The 10,501-nt window shown below is 44.7% G+C and overlaps 1 long non-coding RNA gene across 1 annotated transcript; it reads left to right on the top strand.

Annotated features, from left to right (window-relative positions):
- Positions 1–1,408: 1,408 nt before the first annotated feature.
- LOC111273147 (uncharacterized) lies at positions 1,409–9,249 on the top strand. The gene is made up of 2 exons (XR_002687889.1): positions 1,409–2,957; positions 9,052–9,249. It is a non-coding gene; the product is annotated as an uncharacterized LOC111273147 (long non-coding RNA).
- Positions 9,250–10,501: the final 1,252 nt, after the last annotated feature.

Raw genomic sequence — 10,501 nt, 5'->3', positions numbered from 1 at the left:
ACATCAGTGAAACAGCCTTTCAATAGCGGGATGTTGTTTTATGTAAGTGTACATATTTGTATATGGTACAGGAAACCGGTGGAGCAGAATGTTGACGAAACTGACGTTACATATATGGCCAAAAAAACGTTAGAAAACGAATTGCAAAACAAAATAGAAAAAAAAAAAGGCGAAAAATGTCTTCGTCTATATATACTACTGAAACTGGGATTAATTATTCCAATTTTCGTACAACTTCAAAAAATACCTTGCGTCAAATAGACGAAAGGTGACGTATATCTAATTACTCGAAAGGTGTGTGGTTTCTTCAATTCAAAATACGATACTTTTTCAAATACAACTGACCAAATAGTTCGGGCTGCTAACGGCTGGCTGCCAGCACGAAACGATAAATGATCAAATTGCCTCGTAGAACTTCAGAGAATCTGGTCGTCTGGTGGCCAACAGGTGGTATGGTATTAGTTCACCAATGACGAAGCATGAAAACAAAATCGGTTATTGTTGATGAAGCTTGCGGGGTATATGGTTCTAAAGCAGCCCAATGCCAATGATCTACTCAGCGTAATTATAGCCTAGCTTTGAATCAGAAGGTATATAATCGTATGACGTCGCAAGGACAGCGTATTAAGAAAATCCTGTAGTAATTTCAGCGGGGGCATATCGATTCTGATTAACTGTACAGATTATTTTGCCTTCAAATAGCAACACAACTTTAAATTTAGTCAAATATACTTATAAAGTAATCCTAGTCTCATCTCTAATAATACACAACCTCCATTGATTTTTTAAGGTTTGATTTGTTATGCTTTGTGTGCCGATCTAGGTAGCTAGGCGTCTACTCGGCTTGGGCTCGGACTTTTGTCGCAGTGTCGCGGTTATGGCATCACTATCGTTAACGCTGGTACAGAGGTCGACGAAAGGCCCTTATCGAGAATTCGGGCGACATATTGCGTTGATGATGCCGCCGCCGCTGCTGCCGGCAGCGACACGTCATCCTCTTTTCCTTCTTGACCTTCCCCTTGCCACACCAATAGGTAGCCAAGCGAAGATGTGTTAAGCGGTTACAACGAAGCGCCCTAGTCAGACTCGACATGCTGTGTCTCAGAAGCACCAAGACCGAGGTCCAGACATTGTTGTATGCTCAGACGACAACGTTCAAGAACTCCGGCAGCTTGCTACAATGTGGAAGCAAACAGAACACCTCTGATAGTGACAGCATCCGCCAATGACTCGAGTCGACAGTTTTAACAGCGTTTGCCAAGCCCTGATATTCGCTTCTCGATTGCAGTTGCGCTTATCAAATGCATTATGACCATTGAATTATCATTCACTCCACCTCGAGCGGCTGACGCCGGCGGACAACAGGAGATCGATCGAAGGAACGGACTTCTTTAGATGGTATGCCGATACTTCGCAAGGAGGATAGTCTCTGACGCAAGCTGTGCAGATTGCGCAGGACGGGGAGATTTTTCGTTATTATATTAACAAATACTTGGTTATTAACGGAACGAGCGGAGAATAGCTTTGTTCCGACCATGGTCAAACATCTCTGCCCTGTCCACATGCTTTTGGAAAGATAACAAACAACTAGCGTATTGAGTGGCAATGGCGTTACCACCCGTTGCATACCCTCATATCGAGCATGCTTACGTCTGACTCTTGAGCACTGTTTACAAGGAGTCTGCAGCATTGGTAGCACTTGGATGTGCGTGAAAGTGATTCCACAGCCGCACTAGGCCTGCGCATTTATTTTATCCAATAGTTCTGTACTTCCTTCGCGTGGGAATAAATGCATACATAGGTCTAGCTAATTCACGACGATAACCCGGCGACGACGACCACGAGGAAATGTGGGTAGACAATGGATTGAAATGGAGTGCGTGTGTGTATATGTGTGGCTGCTGCGTACTGAAGGAGAGGATCCTTCAGGTGCAGGCTATGTCCAAGAACTGTTGTTCCTATCTTGGATTTAATGTTACTGATACTGTTATTGCTGTTCATAGTGCTGATGTTGCTGCTGGCAGCAGCAGCCGCTGTTGAGGGCATCAGCACCTCACGAAGTCGGGCCATCACTCGATTGTGTAGCTGTCGGCTCGATTGTTGTGTTGCTGTCGGCTTTTTTTGAAGCTGCTAGATTCACTAAAAGGTCGATTTTCGTAGCTCGTACCAGCAGCGGCAGAAGCAGTAGTGGCGGTCTTCCTCCAAGCAGCCGGCTGTTACCGCCGGAGGTGTCGGCCTGTAATTACCGAGGGAGCGCCGCGCTTTTCGATGACTCCGCGGAATGTCGAACAGACGAACAGAGACGGACGAACGAACGAACGAACGGCCGGCCGGCCGATGGCCAGCAGCAGAAGCCGAAGGGACGACGAAGCGTTGCCGCACTGAGAGACCGCCCTACGTTCACACCTTCGCTAGAAAGCGCGATACCGCTATTACGGAATGGATATGTGCATGTGTACGGTGCCACTATGATGATTGTGACGACGACGACGACGATGACGACCATGACAAAGACATGGATACCCATCACACAGCCGATTACATAGAAGAAAGGAAGACCGAACCATACCGCTGAAGAGTGTCGAAGAAGTTCGTCAGTTTCATCACCAGCATCATCGGGATCGACTCAGCCGTCATCTTTAGCAGCAGCAGCAGCAGCACGAGCCTTCTCAAAGTTGAATACCTAAATAATCGATTAGGCAAATCGAAAGAAATAAGCTAGAATGAGGATAGTGCCAAGTGAGCACACGCACTATAGAACAGTGAATAGAAGAATGACGATGTAGCGGGGTTCCCTTTGGAAGTTCGCAGAAAAACAACCCTTAGGTATCCGACTACTTCTATGTGCTTCTGCCGCTGCCACTGAAAGAGGGAGTGAACCGATACGATTTAACGGCGATGATGACGAGGACGACGACTGGATTCGATCTGTCGTCTGGCTGGATGCGTCTAAAGGCGTAAGTTGGCGCATTGCCTCTGTTACCTGTATCCTAACAAACGAGCTGCCACCGCCAGTTGCCACCGGGGACTGTTACTTGTGGCGACGACGATGATGACGATGAACCAAGAAAACACCGCTGATGCTAGTAATAGATCTTGCTCTAGTCACATCTGCTGCTGGAAGATAGAAGACCTGTTTGTATTCCGCCTTTTCTCGTCCAACAGAGCAATATATGGACGTTGGTGTTGTCATAATATGGACCTGATGTAATGAAGGGCCTAGTGCTGCTATTATTAGTAGGATAAATAATACTCTTGACTAAAGGCCCTCCTTTCCAGCCCTTCTAGAAGGACTACATGAATCGCAAGCTTTAATCTATTTAGTGTATGTCAAAGGTGCGTATATAGGTAGAACACTGGTCTGTGCTTTTGTCGAAGTTGCCGTAATAAGCGTCGCATCGTCCCTCGAACAGCTAACGGTAACGACGCTTGCTGCTTCTAGTAGCATCGTCACCGTCTGATTACTTGCGGCTTCGGCCGGCTAGCGTTAGTATCGATATTTGTCACGTGGCAAAGCAAACGTCAGTGATGATTATGGCCATCATCGATTTCAGCATAGAGACGATTAGTTGTTTGATATCGACAAGACTGCATTGTCGGCATGCCTGCAGCCGCAGTCATCACCACCAACGAGTAATACCTACCTAGTGACATTAGTAAAAAGCGGAAAATACGTACGTACAACTGGCAAGCTTTGGTACAAACACCAATCAGAGCCTAGCTCAGTTGTTGCGATCTGCGTCGCACGATATAGCGTACAGTTTCGTCCGATTTGACAGTGCTGGTCGAATAAGCATCAGCAGGCGGAAGCCTGCTGATGCTTATTCGACGTCGTGTTGACAGTACAATGCTATCTAAATCGTGTAACATAAACCTTACGAGCGAACTTGTGTCAGCGTTGCGTGGCGTCTACAGCGATCTTCTGAGCTCCGTCTAATCGAATACCAGCGAAGCGGTCAAGCCTGTAGACGCCAATAGCAACAGCCGAAATCGGGTAAGTGACGTCAGAGTCTTCATCATCGAGCGACCATAATTAGAGCTTGTCATGTCATCAATAACAGTTGAAATGGCTGGCTGCCTACTGAGCGCTATTGTCAGATAGATGCTGATGTTGATGCAATTGGAGTTCACCTACGAGGTAACGAGAAAATGTAGGTGACTTCAGTTTCGTCCATTGCCTTCGTTGCTAGCCACTCTTGACGGCCAAACTCGTCACTCTTTCTTCGGCTAGAACAGGAACAAGTTGCTTTCTGTTAGCGAGTTGTTTTCATCATCAGACAACAGCAACAGTACCATCACTAACGCTGATAGAGGCAGCTACGACAACGGTGATATCCGTTCTGCGCAGCATTCGTCATCGATGTGTTGTCTCACGGCACCTCTCTCGAGCTATCCACTGGAGTTGCCATCGCAATTGGGAATAGGTTCATCAACATGAACGCATGGACAGCATCGTCATCGTATCGATGGTGTAGCGCGCTGCTGAGTTGTGGTCGTGTATCGTCTCCGTGTTTCCTTCAGCGTGTAGACGTATGGACGTCGGCACTTTCAGGTGTGCAACAGATCTATGCATTGGAAAATGCATTGCTCAGTCAGCAATACCCCTGACTCCGATCCACGGTTTGACGCGTCTCGGCCAGACAACAAGCATCGAGGGCGTACCAAGGGCAAGCGGCATGCCACCACCGTGGCCGATGCTGCTGCTGCTGCTACCGCCGCCGACGCCGACACCGCCGCAGCGAAGAACGACTATAACGATGACGTTAAATTGGCCGGTTGATTTTAGTAAAGTGAAAAATGCCAGCGAGGAGATTGCTATTGCGCCTGATGCTACTATTTTTGTCCGCTGTAGCTCACTGCAAGTGAAATGCGGAGCGCGAACCTTTTCGGCGCGAGAAAACCAAAAATAAGTGCTGGGTTGATGGCTGCGGCGAAAACGGAGCGAAGAGATGCATCAACAACCGGCAGCCGAGGGTCGTTGCGGACCCGACAACTATAACGACGATGCCGGTGGCGGTGGTAACTTTCTGAAGGCATCTAAACGGCTGTATGACTCTACTGTTTACTGACAGATGAGGCTGATATTCGCGCCCTGCTCGAGTAAATTAACTCGGACAAATTGCAGCAAACGAAGCGTCAGCAACAGCAACGAGGGCGTCAGCGAAAGAAAGCATCACTCACATGAGGAGAAAGAAGATATCACAAACGGCTTAATTCATTGATTTTCGGACGACTTCAGCAGTACTAGTAAAGAGAACAGAATTAGGAAGGCCGGAGTTTCTTGGCTGAAATTAAGTTTCTAGTGAAGTTGACTACTAGGAGGAGGGAAACGCCCTTTTTGATAGCAAACGAACGCAGAAACAGAGTCAGTAGCAGCGTCAAGGGAAGTCTTTGCAGTACTACGTCAAGTGCGATTGTAAATTTTCATTGTAGACGGCCGAAAAATTTAGCCACACAGGTAAACTGTAAGAGCTGACAGGGTTGCCCTGTATTCGGCAGCCTCGCAGCCGGTGTGGTCCAGGAAGTCGAAAGACGAGACGCTTCGGAATCCTGTTGCCGGTAGCAAATGCCACCCAATTCGATTGACGCTGTAGACGTCACAAGACATAGGTGGTTGATACAACAAGTAGTGCTGTCATAGGCACGTCTAAGCGCGCGTAGGATCCGCGCACAAGATTTCGCAAGCTCTCGAGCAGGACCGAGGTCGATGGGGCGATGGTATGAAAACGAAGGGGCAGAGGAAGGTGTTTGTTGAATAAAGAAAATTAACCTACTGGAGTTTTGACTAGTCTTCGTGGACTTACATGATTGTCTCCTCAAAACGCACGAAGCTAAAGTCAAGCAATTCGTTGAATCATCCCTCAACAAGAAGCACACTGAAGTTCTCGTTCGCTAGCTTTAGGTGTGAGGTAGACTCCAACAGTTTGTTTCTCTTCTTTTGTAGCGAACCTCGCAGCGTCTAGTTTGATGCTCAACCACGTTCTTAGCTGCTCCGACTGGCTAGACGCAGAACTTCTGCAGAACAATGCACGTAGCCAATGGTTTCTACGGAAAACACGAGAGTCTGGCGCCTTAGAGACCAAAAGCTTCGCCCTGCTGGATGCCTGATGCATTGTAGGACGCATTTCTATCTGTCTGACTCCACAGTGTCGTCAATGCGTCAACGGAGAGTTGACGTTCCCTCCGCTACACGACGATTAGAGATGAGCCTAACCCTCTAACGGCGCAACCAGCATCTAGAAGTTTGATACATCTGCTAATGACTGATTATAACTCCAGAATTTTAGGTAAACAATGTAATATGATTGCTTTACTTTAGTTTACTGTTCTGGGAAACCCCCCATCCTACACCCCGCGACTATAAAGTAACAACGATAACAAGCATTACGACTACTCTAAGTAGGATTTCAGATATACATATATATATATATATATATATACATATACATATATATATATATATATATATAGAGAGAGAGAGAGAGAGAGAGAGATTTGAACAAGCGTCGAATAATAAAACGAATCTTGAACGCGTATCGTTGGTCGTCTTGCTAGTGCAAGACTAAAAGGAGACGCAAATATTTTGCCACTCTAGCGCCCATTTTAAATTCTGTCGTATTGCACAACTTCACATCTTGAGAGTCAGGCCAACCTCGTCAGAAACAAAGCTGGATAGTATTTGTTCTTTTTGCTCCGTATTTCTTATCTAATGGCGTATTGCGACTACTTCTGTTATTTTTTTTCCGCTATTGGATGTATCGCGTTTTCTGATATAGTCTATTAGTATCTGTTACGTTTTATCTTCTTCTGCGCCACGAGCGCAGTTGTTGTCTAATAGGCAGAATCTAGCATTAGGACACTTGATTAGACGTAAACTGACATATCGTTTTCTTTTATAAATAATCAGTACGTTCGTTTTTCTCAACAAGGCGTTAAGTGTTAGACACCGCTAACACCATCAGTGCGAAGATATTATCTCAGCTTTGCTTAGCCATTGTCTCTGTGCTTTCATCGTATATGTTCTCGGTGCAAGTGATAAGACCAACGCGACGACGAACGTTTTTTCGTCCTATCCAAAAGTAGTATAATAGTAACTCATATTATATACGTTATCAATATCCTGCCTATGTCCCGGTAATGATGCAATGAGTGTTGTGTTTCCTTGTGAATCTCGTGGGGTACGTAGTATTCTGGGTTCGAATTTGGATGTGGGCAGATTTCGTGGTGTGCTGCTAAACCGCCCGGTCTGATGGCATGTCTAACGGCGGTACCGGACATAGCTCGAAAAATTCACCTTTTGCCCATAGTCGATAGTGAAAAGAAAAAAAAAAAACATTTCCTGTAACACTCAGTGAAGTGTTAAAACACGATTAATATACAAGCTAACACTATGCCAGCATTTTCGAATGAACCGCTAAAATTTTCATTTCATAAAAGCAGAACGGTATATCCTATAGATCTAGAGATTTCTAGCTTTGATAGATCTGTGGTATTATGGAATTGTGTCCGGTTGAAATGGATCGAGTATAACTCACTGGTAAATCGCAAGCTAATTTTATAGAAATCGAGTAACGTTCAATTCGAACCTAAATATCTTCAGTCTTCATCGACTTGTCGGCAATGGCCAGGGAACAAACGTGTCGAGTCACGGTCGTGTGATCTGTTTTCGCATTGGTCGATATCATTAGGTCGGCTGTGGCTTAGCGTGTCGCCTCACAGATAGATTACCACCTGTGAAGCGATGATCTCTCTCTCGGCAGAGGACGTATTTTGTGCCGGTCGGCACGCTTAACCTTCAGATGTTGCTCAACTAGATTTTTAGTGGCTGTGAGAACATACATTTCATAGAAAATACGCTGAAAGGAGTTCTAAAAGCTTTCCCACTACTGTCTTTCGGTTAAATTCAATTTGAACTCTTCGGTTTAGTCGTTCGTATCGATCGTTCGTATGCTTTTTTGCACGCTTCCCCTACAATAATACAACTATATATTTTCAGTGTACGCAATCTGAGTAGTTCATCGTTTGTTTCAAGTACTGCTTGCCTATATTAATCTTATCTTTTTAGCAGACACACAGAGAGTAAGCAAGGAGGGGGTGCGTCGTCAGAAACAAACTGTGTTTTGTTCAAGTTTCAGGCGCACGTGCCGTCGATGCGGGTTAATAGCGTGGACAGTTTCATCATAAGCTAATGAGTAAAAATGATCTCCGGGGTAACCGTGATAGTACAGGTAATAAGGTTAGGCGTACGGGTAAAGCGCATAAGACCATATGCTCTTTGTTCAAAAGGCGTTTTTACTACAGTTCATACTTGTAAATTGACTGCTTAGCTTGATTCGCAAAAGTAAATAAAATGTGTTTGACAATTCTAAGAATTTCCCTATATATGGTAGCATGTTATTCTTGCATAAATAGTATGTCCTAATTACTGAATAACGTAACAAGGTCAAACCTGTAACTGGTGACCTGTGATCGCGACGCACCCTCGACCATATTCTTACCAGGAGCTATTGCAATAAATCCACATTGCTACTGTTTACTAGAATTACTGCCTTCTATTATTAGCTGTTAACATGAGCGAGGAAAGGTGTTTTAAGGTTTCCGACCTGGCGGAATACAGGTCGTGTCCGCAAACAGCAGTTTCCGCAGTGATCATATTGTATATTGCCGTTTGTATGCCTTCGTAGGAACCGCGTCGTATAATTAAATCTAGGTTTTATTCTATATTTTATTATATAATTATCGCTGCTACCAGGACCAAGTGCTTTGGCTTAGTTCCTATCTAGCGATGATGTCTAGCAATGCCAGTGCAGCGACAGTGTAAACTGATGCACTGGCATTGTTACCGGCCTGACCAGAACCTCAGAGCAGATAGTACCATCAGTCTATTTCTTCGTGCATGCTTCTTATCTGTTAGTTAATGCGAGACACCTAGTTGTATAACATATTCTAACAACAATAGTTGAAGCCGTCCGGAATATTGACGAAAATGGTGGCTTCGGTATCATCATCTTATTATATCCCTTTGACTTATTTTCTGATTTACAACCGTAGGTGCCGCTGCCCCAGTGGCCAATCATCGCCAGCCATGTCGGATTCGACTGCGCGTCGCGATATCAGCAGTCGTATGGATGGAAGTGACGGCGGTACGCATGGAAAGCCAGCATTAGCATCAGCTTATATGTGTGCATATACATGCCCGTAATAAAGTCATGTTAGTCCGGCCTGTTGTCTCGGATGTTATAAACACAAGCACTTCGCTCTTCAGTTACAATAGCAGCACACATACACACATATATATACACATATAATTTCATTGGTCGATAAGAGGCAATTGTAATGATGCTCTTACAACTGAAGTCTATCTGCTATCGACTAAACAGTCGTCGAATTATCATTCTCCCTAACGGCGTGATATAACAATGAAGAAGCAATTTTTAGCTTTCCTACTACACAGGTCACTTCGGTCTTCTGTTGGTGTGGGCTTGCCCCTGTTGCTGCTGCTACTGCTGCTGCTGCTAGCGGTTAGTCGGTACTTCGTTGATACTATCACTGTCGCTGCCTTGAACGCCTTCGGAGGGGCGAATGGCGCTGTTGGTGGCTATGCATTTGTATCGATCCTGTCACGCTATAGTCCACCATCGTGAGCCTTCTACCATTATACACTTACAAGTACCACTTTCACTCCAAAGAGTGGAAGTAGGCAGTCGCTGTCTCCTGCCAGCGGGCAGTAGACTGACGAAGACCCGTCTGTGCTACGTGAAACTCCTGTCACGGCAGATACACACGCATATCGATTACATGCACGTGCATAGGTGCTATAAAGCGTGCACAGACCCTGTTTAAGTAGACTGTACGTATTTACAATAGAGTATTTATAACGTGTAACAGTTTATTTTATTATCGCATAGGTCGATAGATGTATCTTTCTGTATACTATACACGATTAAGCCTCACAATTTTGAGACAGTTTTTTAGAAAGTATACATAGATACAGGGCATCCCAAAACAATGTATACACGTTTTTATTTTTGCGTATAATAAATATTTAATTTACCAAACAATGTACATAAATTGTATAATTTTTCCTCCTACAACTGATATCACAATTTTAATCAATACATTATTATTATTAATGGCGTGCCATCAATTCACAGATCTTCCAGCGTCGCGTGACCTCTATCTTTAAGGTGCCCTTCATGGAAAAGTTCAATAACGCCTAATCTGGCAAATGGGCAAGATATTCCACGGGACATTTTCGTTTGCCCTAGCTGTTTGGACATTTTCATCAGGATATATTTTTACATCAAATAATACTGTGCAGGTACTGCGTCCTGCTATAAAAATAGAATAACCACGTTTGCTAAGAGAAAGCTCCGTGGTGAAGGAGGGAATAATGTGTGGTAAAACATATCCTTGCAGTAGATTAAAGTGATTGGCCCTATTCATTGCGACGTCAACAAGAGAATGATCCAGTTAAATTATAGTGGCCGCATGTTTTCGT

Source organism: Varroa jacobsoni, unplaced genomic scaffold (assembly GCF_002532875.2).
Source record: "Varroa jacobsoni isolate VJ856 unplaced genomic scaffold, vjacob_1.0 contig05070, whole genome shotgun sequence".
In the NCBI taxonomy this organism is placed as follows: Eukaryota; Metazoa; Arthropoda; class Arachnida; order Mesostigmata; family Varroidae; genus Varroa; species Varroa jacobsoni.
The sequence above is the reverse complement of the archived record's forward strand: the minus strand, read 5'-3'. Positions and strand labels throughout refer to the sequence as shown.